Genomic DNA, 17699 nt, shown 5'->3' on the forward strand with positions numbered 1-17699 from the left:
CACAGGAGAATGTGAAAAGTGTTTATATGTAGTAAAAACCTGAGAAATCCGTCCGTTTTCGTCATTTGTTATCGAATCGACTTAAAGCCAGATCGTCACATTGGCCGCTCTTCTCTCTGAAACGGTTGTACTTATCGTCTGCAAAGCTATGTCGTATGCTGCGGTAGGCGGAGACACTAAAACCACCACAATTGAACACAGATGAAGCTTCTAATTTGATGTAATAGCCAGTAAGAAGTAGTACACTTCAAGTTTTAGGTATCGATTATTGACATTTTAGCTGGCTTTGGTGCCTTGGACATGAGCTAGGACCTTAAGATACTGCATTAAAGGAGGACTAGCAGTCGAGTTGCACGGGACAATGTGAAAAGTATTCATATGTAGTAAAAACCTGAGAAATCCGTCCGTTTTCGTCATTTGTTATCGAATCGACTTAAAGCCAGATCGTCACATTGGCCGCTCTTCTCTCTGAAACGGTTGTACTTATCGTCTTCAAAGCTATGTCGCGTGCTGCGGTATGCGGAGACACTAAAAGCACCATAGTAGAACACAGATGAAGCTTCTAAGTTGAGGTAATAGCCAGTAAGAAGTAGTACAATTCAAGTTTTAGGTATCGATTATTGATTTTTTAGCCGGCTGTGGTGCCTTGGACATGAGCTACGACCTTAAGATTCTGCATCAAAAGGAGGACTAGCAGCCGAGTTGCACGGGACAATGTGAAAAGTATTCATATGTAGTAAAAACCTGAGAAATCCGTCCGTTTTCGTCATTTGTTATCGAATCGACTTAAAGCCAGATCGTCACATTGGCCGCTCTTTTGTCTGAAACGGTTGCACTTATCGTCTTCAAAGCTATGTCGCGTGCTGCGGTATGCGGAGACACTAAAATCACCATAGTAGAACACAGATGAAGCTTCTAAGTTGATGTAATAGCCAGTAAGAAGTAGTACAATTCAAGTTTTAGGTATAGATTATTGATTTTTTAGCTGGCTTTGGTGCCTTGGACATGAGTTACGACCTTAAGATTCTGCATCAAAAGGAGGACTAGCAGCAGAGTTGCACGGGACAATGTGAAAAGTATTCATATGTAGTAAAAACCTGAGAAATCCGTCCGTTTTCGTCATTTGTTATCGAATCGACTTAAAGCCAGATCGTCACATTGGCCGCTCTTCTCTCTGAAACGGTTGTACTTATCGCCTGCAAAGCTATGTCGCGTGATGCGGTATGCGGAGACACTAAAAGCACCATAGTAGAACACAGATGAAGCTTCTAAGTTGATGTAATAGCCAGTAAGAAGTAGTACAATTCAAGTTTTAGGTATCGATTATTGACTTTTTAGCTGGCTTTGGTGCCTTGGACATGAGCTAGGACCTTAAGATTCTGCATTAAAGGAGGACTAGCAGCCGAGTTGCACGGGAGAATGTGAAAAGTATTCATATGTAGTAAAAACGTGAGAAATCCGTCCGCTTTCGTCATTTGTTATCGAATCGACTTAAAGCCAGATCGTCACATTGGCCGCTCTTCTCTCTGAAAGGGTTGTACTTATCGTCTTCAAAGCTATGTCGCGTGCTGCGGTATGCGGAGACACTAAAAGCATCATAGTACAACACAGATGAAGCTTCTAAGTTGATGTGATAGCCAGTAAGAAGTAGTACAATTCAAGTTTTAGGTATTGATTATTGACTTTTTAGCTGGCTTTGGTGCCTTGGACATGAGCTAGGACCTTAAGATTCTGCATGAAAGGAGGACTAGCAGCCGCGTTGTACGGCGGAATGTGAAATGTGTTCATATGTAGTAAAAACCAGAGAAATCTGTCCGTTTTCGTCATTTGTTATCAAATCGACTTAAAGCCAGATCGTCACATTGGCTGCTCTTCTCTCTGAAACGGTTGTACTTATCGTCTGGAAAGCTTTGTCGCGTGCTGCGGTATGCGGAGACACTAAAAGCACCATAGTAGAACACAGATGAAGCTTCTAAGATGATGTAATAGCCAGTAAGAAGTAGTACAATTCAAGTTTTAGGTATCGATTATTGACTTTTTAGCTGTCTTTGGTGCCTTGGACATGAGCTAGGACCTTAAGATTCTGCATGAAAGGAGGACTAGCAGCCGAGTTACACAGGAGAATGTGAAAAGTGTTTATATGTAGTAAAAACCTGAGAAATCCGTCCATTTTCGTCATCTGTTATCGAATCGACTTAAAGCCAGATCGTCACATTGGCCGCTCTTCTCTCTGAAACGGTTGTACTTATCGTCTGCAAAGCTATGTCGCGTGCTGCGGCATGCGGGGACACTAAAATCACCCTAGTGGAACACAGATGAAGCTTCTGAGTTGATATAATAGCCAGTAAGAAGTAGTACAATTCAAGTTTTAGGTATCGGTTATTGACTTTTTAGCTGGCTTTGATGCCTTGGACATGAGCTAGGACCTTAAGATTCTGCATGAAAGGAAGACTAGCAGCCGAGTTGCACGGGAGAATTTGAAAAGTGTTCATATGTAGTAAAAACCTGAGAAATCCGTCCGTTTTCGTCATTTGTTATCGAATCGACTTAAAGCCAGATTGCCACATTGGCCGCTCTTCTCTCTGAAACGGTTGTACTTATCGTCTGCAATGCTATGTCTCGTGCTGCGCTATGCGGAGACACTAAAAGCACCATAGTAGAACACAGATGAAGCTTCTAAGTTGATGTAATAGCCAGTAAGAAGTAGTACAATTCAAGTTTTAGGTATCGATTATTGACTTTTTAGCTGGCTTTGGTGCCTTGGACATGAGCGAGGACCTTAAGATTCTGCATGAAAGGAGGACAAGCAGCCGAGCTGCACGGGAGAATGTGAAAAGTGTTCAAATAGAGTAAAAACCTGAGAAATCCGTCCGTTTTCGTCATTTTTATCGAATCGACTTAAAGCCAAATCGTCACATTGGCCGCTCTGCTCTCTGAAACGGTTGTATTTATCGTCTGCAAAGCTATGTCGCGTACTGCATTATTCGGAGACACTAAAAGCACCATAGTAGAACACAGATGTAGCTTCTAAGATGATGTAATAGCCAGTAAGAAGTAGTACAATTCAAGTTTTAGGTATGGATTATTGACTTTTTAGCTTGCTTTGGTGCCTTGGACATGAGCTAGGACCTTAAGATTCTGCATGAAAGGAGGACTAGCAGCCGAGTTGCAGGGGAGAATGTGAAAAGTGTTCATATGTAGTAAACACCTGAGAAATCCGTCCGTTTTCGTCATTTGTTATCGAATCGACTTAAAGCCAGATCGTCACATTGGCCGCTCTTCTCTCTGAAACGGTTGTACTTATCGTCTGCAAAGCTATGTCGTATGCTGCGGTAGGCGGAGACACTAAAAACACCACAATTGAACACAGATGAAGCTTCTAATTTGATGTAATAGCCAGTAAGAAGTAGTACACTTCAAGTTTTAGGTATCGATTATTGACATTTTAGCTGGCTTTGGTGCCTTGGACATGAGCTAGGACCTTAAGATACTGCATTAAAGGAGGACTAGCAGTCGAGTTGCACGGGAGAATGTGAAAAGTATTCATATGTAGTAAAAACCTGAGAAATCCGTCCGTTTTCGTCATTTGTTATCGAATCGACTTAAAGCCAGATCGTCACATTGGCCGCTCTTCTCTCTGAAACGGTTGTACTTATCGTCTTCAAAGCTATGTCGCGTGCTGCGGTATGCGGAGACACTAAAAGCATCATAGTACAACACAGATGAAGCTTCTAAGTTGATGTGATAGCCAGTAAGAAGTAGTACAATTCAAGTTTTAGGTATTGATTATTGACTTTTTAGCTGGCTTTGGTGCCTTGGACATGAGCTAGGACCTTAAGATTCTGCATTAAAGGAGGACTAGCAGCCGAGTTGCACGGGAGAATGTGAAAAGTATTCATATGTAGTAAAAACCTGAGAAATCCGTCCGTTTTCGTCATTTGTTATCGAATCGACTTAAAGCCAGATCGTCACATTGGCCGCTCTTCTCTCTGAAAGGGTTGTACTTATCGTCTTCAAAGCTATGTCGCGTGCTGCGGTATGCGGAGACACTAAAAGCATCATAGTACAACACAGATGAAGCTTCTAAGTTGATGTGATAGCCAGTAACAAGTAGTACAATTCAAGTTTTAGGTATTGATTATTGACTTTTTAGCTGGCTTTGGTGCCTTGGACATGAGCTAGGACCTTAAGATTCTGCATGAAAGGAGGACTAGCAGCCGCGTTGTACGGCGGAATGTGAAATGTGTTCATATGTAGTAAAAACCAGAGAAATCTGTCCGTTTTCGTCATTTGTTATCAAATCGACTTAAAGCCAGATCGTCACATTGGCTGCTCTTCTCTCTGAAACGGTTGTACTTATCGTCTGGAAAGCTTTGTCGCGTGCTGCGGTATGCGGAGACACTAAAAGCACCATAGTAGAACACAGATGAAGCTTCTAAGATGATGTAATAGCCAGTAAGAAGTAGTACAATTCAAGTTTTAGGTATCGATTATTGACTTTTTAGCTGGCTTTGGAGACTTGGACATGAGCTAGGACCTTAAGATTCTGCATGAAAGGAGGACTAGCAGCCGAGTTGCAGGGGAGAATGTGAAAAGTGTTCATATGTAGTAAAAACCTGAGAAATCCGTCCGTTTTCGTCATTTGTTATCGAATCGACTTAAAGCCAGATCGTCACATTGGCCGCTCTTCTCTCTGAAACGGTTCTACTTATCGTCTGCAAAGCTATGTCGCGTGCTGCGGTATGCGGAGACACTAAAAGCACCATAGTAGAACACAGATGAAGCTTCTAAGTTGATGTAATAGCCAGTAAGAAGTAGTACAATTCAAGTTTTAGGTATCGATTATTGACTTTTTAGCTGTCTTTGGTGCCTTGGACATGAGCTAGGACCTTAAGATTCTGCATGAAAGGAGGACTAGCAGCCGCGTTGCACGGGAGAATGTGAAAAGTGTTGATATGTAGTAGAAACCTGAGAAATCCGTCCGTTTTCGTCATTTGTTATCGAATCGACTTAAAGCCCGATCGTCACATTGGCCGCTCTTCTCTCTGAAACGGTTGTACTTATCGTCTGCAAAGCTATGTCGCGTGCTGCGGTATGCGGGGACACTAAAATCACCATAGTAGAACACAGATGAAGCTTCTAAGTGGATGTAATAGCCAGTAAGAAGTAGTACAATTCAAGTTTTAGGTATCGATTATTGACTTCTTAGATGGATTTGGTGCCTTGGACATGAGCTAGGACCTTAAGATTCTGCATGAAAGGAGGACTAGCAGCCGAGTTGCAGGGGAGAATGTGAAAAGTGTTCATATGTAGTAAAAACCTGAGAAATCCGTCCGTTTTCGTCATTTGTTATCGAATCGCCTTAAAGCCAAATCGTCACTTGGCCGCTCTTCTCTCTGAAACGGTTGTACTTATCGTCTGCAAAGCTATGTCGGGTGCTGCGGTATGCGGAGACACTAAAAGCACCATAGTAGAACACAGATGAAGCTTCTATGATGATGTAATAGCCAGTAAGAAGTAGTACAATTCAAGTTTGAGGTATCGATTATTGACTTTTTAGCTGGCTTTGGTCCCTTGGACATGAGCTAGGACCTTAAGATTCTGCATGAAAGGAGGAATAGCAGCCGAGTTGCACGGGAGAATGTGAAAAGTGTTCATATGTAGTAAAAACCTGAGAAATCCGTCCGTTTTCGTCATTTGTTATCGAATCGACTTAAAGCCAGATCGTCACATTGGCCGCTCTTCTCTCTGAAACGGTTGTACTTATCGTCTGCAAATCTATGTCGCGTGATGCGGTATGCGGAGACACTAAAAGCACCATAGTAGAACACAGATTAAGCTTCTAAGTTGATGTAATAGCCAGTAAGAAGTAGTACATTTCAAGTTTTAGGTATCGATTATTGACTTTTTAGCTGGCTTTGGTGCCTTGGACATGAGCTAGGACCTTAAGATTCTGCATGAAAGGAGGACTAGCATCCGAGTTGCACGGGAGAATGTGAAAAGTGTTCATATGTAGTAAAAACCTGAGAAATCCGTCCGTTTTCGTCATTTGTTATCGAATCGACTTAAAGCCAGATCGACACATTGGCCGCTCTTCTCTCTGAAACGGTTGTACTTATCGTCTGCAAAGCTATGTCGTATGCTGCGGTAGGCGGAGACACTAAAACCACCACAGTAGAACACAGATGAAGCTTCTAATTTGATGTAATAGCCAGTAAGAAGTAGTACAATTCAAGTTTTAGGTATTGATTATTGACTTTTTAGCTGGCTTTGATGCCTTGGACATGAGCTAGGACCTTAAGAATCTGCATGAAAGGAGGATTAGCAGCCGAGTTGCACGGGAGAATGTGAAAAGTGTTCATATGTAGTAAAAACCTGAGAAATCCGTCCGTTTTCGTCATTTGTTATCGAATCGACTTAAAGCCAGATCGTCACATTGGCCGCTCTTCTCTCTGAAACGGTTGTACTTATCGTCTGCAAAGCTATGTCGTATGCTGCGGTAGGCGGAGACACTAAAACCACCACAATTGAACACAGATGAAGCTTCTAATTTGATGTAATAGCCAGTAAGAAGTAGTACACTTCAAGTTTTAGGTATCGATTATTGACATTTTAGTTGGCTTTGGTGCCTTGGACATGAGCTAGGACCATAAGATACTGCATTAAAGGAGGACTAGCAGTCGAGTTGCACGGGAGAATGTGAAAAGTATTCATATGTAGTAAAAACCTGAGAAATCCGTCCGTTTTCGTCATTTGTTATCGAATCGACTTAAAGCCAGATCGTCACATTGGCCGCTCTTCTCTCTGAAACGGTTGTACTTATCGTCTTCAAAGCTATGTCGCGTGCTGCGGTATGCGGAGATACTAAAAGCACCATAGTAGAACACAGATGAAGCTTCTAAGTTGAGGTAATAGCCAGTAAGAAGTAGTACAATTCAAGTTTTAGGTATCGATTATTGATTTGTTAGCTGGCTGTGGTGCCTTGGACATGAGCTACGACCTTAAGATTCTGCATCAAAAGGAGGACTAGCAGCCGAGTTGCACGGGACAATGTGAAAAGTGTTCATATGTAGTAAAAACCTGAGAAATCCGTCCGTTTTCGTCATTTGTTATCGAATCGACTGAAAGCCAGATCGTCACATTGGCCGCTCTTCTGTCTGAAACGGTTGCACTTATCGTCTTCAAAGCTATGTCGCGTGCTGCGGTATGCGGAGACACTAAAATCACCATAGTAGAACACAGATGAAGCTTCTAAGTTGATGTAATAGCCAGTAAGAAGTAGTACAATTCAAGTTTTAGGTATAGATTATTGATTTTTTAGCTGGCTTTGGTGCCTTGGACATGAGTTACGACCTTAAGATTCTGCATCAAAAGGAGGACTAGCAGCAGAGTTGCACGGGACAATGTGAAAAGTATTCATATGTAGTAAAAACCTGAGAAATCCGTCCGTTTTCGTCATTTGTTATCGAATCGACTTAAAGCCAGATCGTCACATTGGCTGCTCTTCTCTCTGAAACGGTTGTACTTATCGTCTGGAAAGCTTTGTCGCGTGCTGCGGTATGCGGAGACACTAAAAGCACCATAGTAGAACACAGATGAAGCTTCTAAGATGATGTAATAGCCAGTAAGAAGTAGTACAATTCAAGTTTTAGGTATCGATTATTGACTTTTTAGCTGGCTTTGGAGACTTGGACATGAGCTAGGACCTTAAGATTCTGCATGAAAGGAGGACTAGCAGCCGAGTTGCAGGGGAGAATGTGAAAAGTGTTCATATGTAGTAAAAACCTGAGAAATCCGTCCGTTTTCGTCATTTGTTATCGAATCGACTTAAAGCCAGATCGTCACATTGGCCGCTCTTCTCTCTGAAACGGTTCTACTTATCGTCTGCAAAGCTATGTCGCGTGCTGCGGTATGCGGAGACACTAAAAGCACCATAGTAGAACACAGATGAAGCTTCTAAGTTGATGTAATAGCCAGTAAGAAGTAGTACAATTCAAGTTTTAGGTATCGATTATTAACTTTTTAGCTGTCTTTGGTGCCTTGGACATGAGCTAGGACCTTAAGATTCTGCATGAAAGGAGGACTAGCAGCCGCGTTGCACGGGAGAATGTGAAAAGTGTTGATATGTAGTAGAAACCTGAGAAATCCGTCCGTTTTCGTCATTTGTTATCGAATCGACTTAAAGCCCGATCGTCACATTGGCCGCTCTTCTCTCTGAAACGGTTGTACTTATCGTCTGCAAAGCTATGTCGCGTGCTGCGGTATGCGGGGACACTAAAATCACCATAGTAGAACACAGATGAAGCTTCTAAGTCGATGTAATAGCCAGTAAGAAGTAGTACAATTCAAGTTTTAGGTATCGATTATTAACTTCTTAGATGGATTTGGTGCCTTGGACATGAGCTAGGACCTTAAGATTCTGCATGAAAGGAGGACTAGCAGCCGAGTTGCAGGGGAGAATGTGAAAAGTGTTCATATGTAGTAAAAACCTGAGAAATCCGTCCGTTTTCGTCATTTGTTATCGAATCGCCTTAAAGCCAAATCGTCACTTGGCCGCTCTTCTCTCTGAAACGGTTGTACTTATCGTCTGCAAAGCTATGTCGGGTGCTGCGGTATGCGGAGACACTAAAAGCACCATAGTAGAACACAGATGAAGCTTCTATGATGATGTAATAGCCAGTAAGAAGTAGTACAATTCAAGTTTGAGGTATCGATTATTGACTTTTTAGCTGGCTTTGGTCCCTTGGACATGAGCTAGGACCTTAAGATTCTGCATGAAAGGAGGAATAGCAGCCGAGTTGCACGGGAGAATGTGAAAAGTGTTCATATGTAGTAAAAACCTGAGAAATCCGTCCGTTTTCGTCATTTGTTATCGAATCGACTTAAAGCCAGATCGTCACATTGGCCGCTCTTCTCTCTGAAACGGTTGTACTTATCGTCTGCAAATCTATGTCGCGTGATGCGGTATGCGGAGACACTAAAAGCACCATAGTAGAACACAGATTAAGCTTCTAAGTTGATGTAATAGCCAGTAAGAAGTAGTACATTTCAAGTTTTAGGTATCGATTATTGACTTTTTAGCTGGCTTTGGTGCCTTGGACATGAGCTAGGACCTTAAGAATCTGCATGAAAGGAGGACTAGCATCCGAGTTGCACGGGAGAATGTGAAAAGTGTTCATATGTAGTAAAAACCTGAGAAATCCGTCCGTTTTCGTCATTTGTTATCGAATCGACTTAAAGCCAGATCGACACATTGGCCGCTCTTCTCTCTGAAACGGTTGTACTTATCGTCTGCAAAGCTATGTCGTATGCTGCGGTAGGCGGAGACACTAAAACCACCACAGTAGAACACAGATGAAGCTTCTAATTTGATGTAATAGCCAGTAAGAAGTAGTACAATTCAAGTTTTAGGTATTGATTATTGACTTTTTAGCTGGCTTTGATGCCTTGGACATGAGCTAGGACCTTAAGAATCTGCATGAAAGGAGGATTAGCAGCCGAGTTGCACGGGAGAATGTGAAAAGTGTTCATATGTAGTAAAAACCTGAGAAATCCGTCCGTTTTCGTCATTTGTTATCGAATCGACTTAAAGCCAGATCGTCACATTGGCCGCTCTTCTCTCTGAAACGGTTGTACTTATCGTCTGCAAAGCTATGTCGTATGCTGCGGTAGGCGGAGACACTAAAACCACCACAATTGAACACAGATGAAGCTTCTAATTTGATGTAATAGCCAGTAAGAAGTAGTACACTTCAAGTTTTAGGTATCGATTATTGACATTTTAGTTGGCTTTGGTGCCTTGGACATGAGCTAGGACCTTAAGATACTGCATTAAAGGAGGACTAGCAGTCGAGTTGCACGGGAGAATGTGAAAAGTATTCATATGTAGTAAAAACCTGAGAAATCCGTCCGTTTTCGTCATTTGTTATCGAATCGACTTAAAGCCAGATCGTCACATTGGCCGCTCTTCTCTCTGAAACGGTTGTACTTATCGTCTTCAAAGCTATGTCGCGTGCTGCGGTATGCGGAGACACTAAAAGCACCATAGTAGAACACAGATGAAGCTTCTAAGTTGAGGTAATAGCCAGTAAGAAGTAGTACAATTCAAGTTTTAGGTATCGATTATTGATTTGTTAGCTGGCTGTGGTGCCTTGGACATGAGCTACGACCTTAAGATTCTGCATCAAAAGGAGGACTAGCAGCCGAGTTGCACGGGACAATGTGAAAAGTGTTCATATGTAGTAAAAACCTGAGAAATCCGTCCGTTTTCGTCATTTGTTATCGAATCGACTTAAAGCCAGATCGTCACATTGGCCGCTCTTCTGTCTGAAACGGTTGCACTTATCGTCTTCAAAGCTATGTCGCGTGCTGCGGTATGCGGAGACACTAAAATCACCATAGTAGAACACAGATGAAGCTTCTAAGTTGATGTAATAGCCAGTAAGAAGTAGTACAATTCAAGTTTTAGGTATAGATTATTGACTTTTTAGCTGGCTTTGGTGCCTTGGACATGAGCTAGGACCTTAAGATTCTGCATTAAAGGAGGACTAGCAGCCGAGTTGCACGGGAGAATGTGAAAAGTATTCATATGTAGTAAAAACCTGAGAAATCCGTCCGTTTTCGTCATTTGTTATCGAATCGACTTAAAGCCAGATCGTCACATTGGCCGCTCTTCTCTCTGAAACGGTTGTACTTATCGTCTGCAAAGCTATGTCGCGTGCTGCGGTATGCGGAGACACTAAAATCAACATAGTAGAACACAGATGAAGCTTTCAAGTTGATGTAATAGACAATAAGAAGTAGTACAATTCAAGTTTTAGGTATGGATTATTGACTATTTAGCTTACTTTGGTTCCTTGGGCATGACCTAGGACCTTAAGATTCTGCATGAAAGGAGGACTAGCAGCCGAGTTGCACGGGAGAATGTGAAAAGTGTTCATATGTAGTGGAAACCTGAGAAATCCGTCCGTTTTCGTCATTTGTTATCGAATCGACTTAAAGCAAGATCGTCACATTGGCCGCTCTTCTCTCTGAAACGGTTCTACTTATCGTCTGCAAAGCTATGATGCGTGCTGCGGTATGCGGAGACACTAAAAGCACCATAGTAGAACACAGATGAAGCTTCTATGATGATGTAATAGCCAGTAAGAAGTAGTACAATTCAAGTTTTAGGTATCGATTATTAACTTTTTAGCTATCTTTGGTGCCTTGGACATGAGCTGGGACCTTAAGATTCTGCATGAAAGGAGGACTAGCAGCCGCGTTGGATGGGAGAATGTGAAAAGTGTTCATATGTAGTAAAAACCTGAGAAATCCGTCCGTTTTCGTCATTTGTTATCGAATCGACTTAAAGCCAGATCGTCACATTGGCCGCTCTTCTCTCTGAAACGGTTGTACTTATCGCCTGCAAAGCTATGTCGCGTGATGCGGTATGCGGAGACACTAAAAGCACCATAGTAGAACACAGATGAAGCTTCTAAGTTGATGTAATAGCCAGTAACAAGTAGTACAATTCAAGTTTTAGGTATCGATTATTGACTTTTTAGCTGGCTTTGGTGCCTTGGACATGAGCTAGGACCTTAAGATTCAGCATGAAAGGAGGACTAGCAGCCGAGTTGCACGGGAGAATGTGAAAAGTGTTCATATGTAGTAAAAACCTGAGAAATCCGTCCGTTTTCGTCATTTGTTATCGAATCGACTTAAAGCCAGATCGTCACATTGGCCGCTCTTCTCTCTGAAACGGTTGTACTTATCGCCTTCAAAGCTATGTCGCGTGCTGCGGTATGCGGAGACACTAAAAGCACCATAGTAGAACACAGATGAAGCTTCTAAGATGATGTAATAGCCAGTAAGAAGTAGTACAATTCAAGTTTTAGGTATCGATTATTGACTTTTTAGCTGGCTTTGGTGCCATGGACATGAGCTAGGACCTTAAGATTCTGCATGAAAGGAGGACTAGCAGCCGAGTTGCAGGGGAGAATGTGAAAAGTGTTCATATGTAGTAAAAACCTGAGAAATCCGTCCGTTTTCGTCATTTGTTATCGAATCGACTTAAAGCCAGATCGTCACATTGGCTGCTCTTCTCTCTGAAACGGTTGTACTTATCGTCTGGAAAGCTTTGTCGCGTGCTGCGGTATGCGGAGACACTAAAAGCACCATAGTAGAACACAGATGAAGTTTCTAAGTTGATGTAATAGCCAGTAAGAAGTAGTACAATTCAAGTTTTAGGTATCGATTATTGAATTTTTAGCTGGCTTTGGTGCCTTGGACATGAGCTAGGACCTTAAGATTCTGCATCAAAAGGAGGACTAGCAGCCGAGTTGCACGGAACAATGTGAAAAGTGTTCATATGTAGTAAAAACCTGAGAAATCCGTCCGTTTTCGTCATTTGTTATCGAAATGACTTAAAGCCAGATCGTCACATTGGCTGCTCTTCTCTCTGAAACGGTTGTACTTATCGTCTGGAAAGCTTTGTCGCGTGCTGCGGTATGCGGAGACACTAAAAGCACCATAGTAGAACACAGATGAAGCTTCTAAGATGATGTAATAGCCAGTAAGAAGTAGTACACTTCAAGTTTTAGGTATCGATTATTGACTTCTTAGATAGATTTGGTGCCTTGGACATGAGCTAGGACCTTAAGATTCTGCATGAAAGGAGGACTGGCAGCCGAGTTGCAGGGGAGAATGTGAAAATTGTTCATATGTAGTAAAAACCTGAGAAATCCATCCGTTTTCTTCATTTGTTATCGAATCGACTTAAAGCCAGATCGTCACATTGGCCGCTTTTCTCTCTGAAACGGTTGTACATATCGTCTGCAAAGCTATGTCGCGTGCTGCGGTATGCGGAGACACTAAAATCACCATAGTAGAACACAGATGAAGCTTCTAAGTTGATGTAATAGACAATAAGAAGTAGTACAATTCAAGTTTTAGGTATGGATTGTTGACTTTTTAGCTGGCTTTGGTGCCTTGGGCATGAGCTAGGACCTTAAGTTTCTGCATGAAAGGAGGACTAGCAGCCGAGTTGCACGGGAGAATGTGAAAAGTGTTCATATGTAGTAAAAACCTGAGAAATCCGTCCGTTTTCGTCATTTGTTATCGAATCGACTTAAAGCCAGATCGTCACATTGGCCGCTCTTCTCTCTGAAACGGTTGTACTTATCGTCTGCAAAGCTATGTCGGGTGCTGCGGTATGCGGAGACACTAAAAGCACCATAGTAGAACACAGATGAAGCTTCTATGATGATGTAATAGCCAGTAAGAAGTAGTACAATTCAAGTTTGAGGTATCGATTATTGACTTTTTAGCTGGCTTTGGTCCCTTGGACATGAGCTAGGACCTTAAGATTCTGCATGAAAGGAGGAATAGCAGCCGAGTTGCACGGGAGAATGTGAAAAGTGTTCATATGTAGTAAAAACCTGAGAAATCCGTCCGTTTTCGTCATTTGTTATCGAATCGACTTAAAGCCAGATCGTCACATTGGCCGCTCTTCTCTCTGAAACGGTTGTACTTATCGTCTGCAAATCTATGTCGCGTGATGCGGTATGCGGAGACACTAAAAGCACCATAGTAGAACACAGATTAAGCTTCTAAGTTGATGTAATAGCCAGTAAGAAGTAGTACATTTCAAGTTTTAGGTATCGATTATTGACTTTTTAGCTGGCTTTGGTGCCTTGGACATGAGCTAGGACCTTAAGATTCTGCATGAAAGGAGGACTAGCATCCGAGTTGCACGGGAGAATGTGAAAAGTGTTCATATGTAGTAAAAACCTGAGAAATCCGTCCGTTTTCGTCATTTGTTATCGAATCGACTTAAAGCCAGATCGACACATTGGCCGCTCTTCTCTCTGAAACGGTTGTACTTATCGTCTGCAAAGCTATGTCGTATGCTGCGGTAGGCGGAGACACTAAAACCACCACAGTAGAACACAGATGAAGCTTCTAATTTGATGTAATAGCCAGTAAGAAGTAGTACAATTCAAGTTTTAGGTATTGATTATTGACTTTTTAGCTGGCTTTGATGCCTTGGACATGAGCTAGGACCTTAAGAATCTGCATGAAAGGAGGATTAGCAGCCGAGTTGCACGGGAGAATGTGAAAAGTGTTCATATGTAGTAAAAACCTGAGAAATCCGTCCGTTTTCGTCATTTGTTATCGAATCGACTTAAAGCCAGATCGTCACATTGGCCGCTCTTCTCTCTGAAACGGTTGTACTTATCGTCTGCAAAGCTATGTCGTATGCTGCGGTAGGCGGAGACACTAAAACCACCACAATTGAACACAGATGAAGCTTCTAATTTGATGTAATAGCCAGTAAGAAGTAGTACACTTCAAGTTTTAGGTATCGATTATTGACATTTTAGTTGGCTTTGGTGCCTTGGACATGAGCTAGGACCTTAAGATACTGCATTAAAGGAGGACTAGCAGTCGAGTTGCACGGGAGAATGTGAAAAGTATTCATATGTAGTAAAAACCTGAGAAATCCGTCCGTTTTCGTCATTTGTTATCGAATCGACTTAAAGCCAGATCGTCACATTGGCCGCTCTTCTCTCTGAAACGGTTGTACTTATCGTCTTCAAAGCTATGTCGCGTGCTGCGGTATGCGGAGACACTAAAAGCACCATAGTAGAACACAGATGAAGCTTCTAAGTTGAGGTAATAGCCAGTAAGAAGTAGTACAATTCAAGTTTTAGGTATCGATTATTGATTTGTTAGCTGGCTGTGGTGCCTTGGACATGAGCTACGACCTTAAGATTCTGCATCAAAAGGAGGACTAGCAGCCGAGTTGCACGGGACAATGTGAAAAGTGTTCATATGTAGTAAAAACCTGAGAAATCCGTCCGTTTTCGTCATTTGTTATCGAATCGACTTAAAGCCAGATCGTCACATTGGCCGCTCTTCTGTCTGAAACGGTTGCACTTATCGTCTTCAAAGCTATGTCGCGTGCTGCGGTATGCGGAGACACTAAAATCACCATAGTAGAACACAGATGAAGCTTCTAAGTTGATGTAATAGCCAGTAAGAAGTAGTACAATTCAAGTTTTAGGTATAGATTATTGATTTTTTAGCTGGCTTTGGTGCCTTGGACATGAGTTACGACCTTAAGATTCTGCATCAAAAGGAGGACTAGCAGCAGAGTTGCACGGGACAATGTGAAAAGTATTCATATGTAGTAAAAACCTGAGAAATCCGTCCGTTTTCGTCATTTGTTATCGAATCGACTTAAAGCCAGATCGTCACATTGGCCGCTCTTCTGTCTGAAACGGTTGCACTTATCGTCTTCAAAGCTATGTCGCGTGCTGCGGTATGCGGAGACACAAAAATCACCATAGTAGAACACAGATGAAGCTTCTAAGTTGATGTAATAGCCAGTAAGAAGTAGTACAATTCAAGTTTTAGGTATAGATTATTGATTTTTTAGCTGGCTTTGGTGCCTTGGACATGAGTTACGACCTTAAGATTCTGCATCAAAAGGAGGACTAGCAGCAGAGTTGCACGGGACAATGTGAAAAGTATTCATATGTAGTAAAAACCTGAGAAATCCGTCCGTTTTCGTCATTTGTTATCGAATCGACTTAAAGCCAGATCGTCACATTGGCCGCTCTTCTCTCTGAAACGGTTGTACTTATCGCCTGCAAAGCTATGTCGCGTGATGCGGTATGCGGAGACACTAAAAGCACCATAGTAGAACACAGATGAAGCTTCTAAGTTGATGTAATAGCCAGTAAGAAGTAGTACAATTCAAGTTTTAGGTATCGATTATTGACTTTTTAGCTGGCTTTGGTGCCTTGGACATGAGCTAGGACCTTAAGATTCTGCATTAAAGGAGGACTAGCAGCCGAGTTGCACGGGAGAATGTGAAAAGTATTCATATGTAGTAAAAACCTGAGAAATCCGTCCGTTTTCGTCATTTGTTATCGAATCGACTTAAAGCCAGATCGTCACATTGGCCGCTCTTCTCTCTGAAACGGTTGTACTTATCGTCTGCAAAGCTATGTCGCGTGCTGCGGTATGCGGAGACACTAAAATCAACATAGTAGAACACAGATGAAGCTTTCAAGTTGATGTAATAGACAATAAGAAGTAGTACAATTCAAGTTTTAGGTATGGATTATTGACTATTTAGCTTACTTTGGTTCCTTGGGCATGACCTAGGACCTTAAGATTCTGCATGAAAGGAGGACTAGCAGCCGAGTTGCACGGGAGAATGTGAAAAGTGTTCATATGTAGTGAAAACCTGAGAAATCCGTCCGTTTTCGTCATTTGTTATCGAATCGACTTAAAGCAAGATCGTCACATTGGCCGCTCTTCTCTCTGAAACGGTTCTACTTATCGTCTGCAAAGCTATGATGCGTGCTGCGGTATGCGGAGACACTAAAAGCACCATAGTAGAACACAGATGAAGCTTCTATGATGATGTAATAGCCAGTAAGAAGTAGTACAATTCAAGTTTTAGGTATCGATTATTAACTTTTTAGCTATCTTTGGTGCCTTGGACATGAGCTGGGACCTTAAGATTCTGCATGAAAGGAGGACTAGCAGCCGCGTTGGATGGGAGAATGTGAAAAGTGTTCATATGTAGTAAAAACCTGAGAAATCCGTCCGTTTTCGTCATTTGTTATCGAATCGACTTAAAGCCAGATCGTCACATTGGCCGCTCTTCTCTCTGAAACGGTTGTACTTATCGCCTGCAAAGCTATGTCGCGTGATGCGGTATGCGGAGACACTAAAAGCACCATAGTAGAACACAGATGAAGCTTCTAAGTTGATGTAATAGCCAGTAACAAGTAGTACAATTCAAGTTTTAGGTATCGATTATTGACTTTTTAGCTGGCTTTGGTGCCTTGGACATGAGCTAGGACCTTAAGATTCAGCATGAAAGGAGGACTAGCAGCCGAGTTGCACGGGAGAATGTGAAAAGTGTTCATATGTAGTAAAAACCTGAGAAATCCGTCCGTTTTCGTCATTTGTTATCGAATCGACTTAAAGCCAGATCGTCACATTGGCCGCTCTTCTCTCTGAAACGGTTGTACTTATCGCCTTCAAAGCTATGTCGCGTGCTGCGGTATGCGGAGACACTAAAAGCACCATAGTAGAACACAGATGAAGCTTCTAAGATGATGTAATAGCCAGTAAGAAGTAGTACAATTCAAGTTTTAGGTATCGATTATTGACTTTTTAGCTGGCTTTGGTGCCATGGACATGAGCTAGGACCTTAAGATTCTGCATGAAAGGAGGACTAGCAGCCGAGTTGCAGGGGAGAATGTGAAAAGTGTTCATATGTAGTAAAAACCTGAGAAATCCGTCCGTTTTCGTCATTTGTTATCGAATCGACTTAAAGCCAGATCGTCACATTGGCTGCTCTTCTCTCTGAAACGGTTGTACTTATCGTCTGGAAAGCTTTGTCGCGTGCTGCGGTATGCGGAGACACTAAAAGCACCATAGTAGAACACAGATGAAGTTTCTAAGTTGATGTAATAGCCAGTAAGAAGTAGTACAATTCAAGTTTTAGGTATCGATTATTGAATTTTTAGCTGGCTTTGGTGCCTTGGACATGAGCTAGGACCTTAAGATTCTGCATCAAAAGGAGGACTAGCAGCCGAGTTGCACGGAACAATGTGAAAAGTGTTCATATGTAGTAAAAACCTGAGAAATCCGTCCGTTTTCGTCATTTGTTATCGAAATGACTTAAAGCCAGA

The sequence above is a fragment of the Schistocerca gregaria genome, unplaced genomic scaffold, assembly GCF_023897955.1.
Source record: "Schistocerca gregaria isolate iqSchGreg1 unplaced genomic scaffold, iqSchGreg1.2 ptg000244l, whole genome shotgun sequence".
In the NCBI taxonomy this organism is placed as follows: domain Eukaryota; kingdom Metazoa; phylum Arthropoda; class Insecta; order Orthoptera; family Acrididae; genus Schistocerca; species Schistocerca gregaria.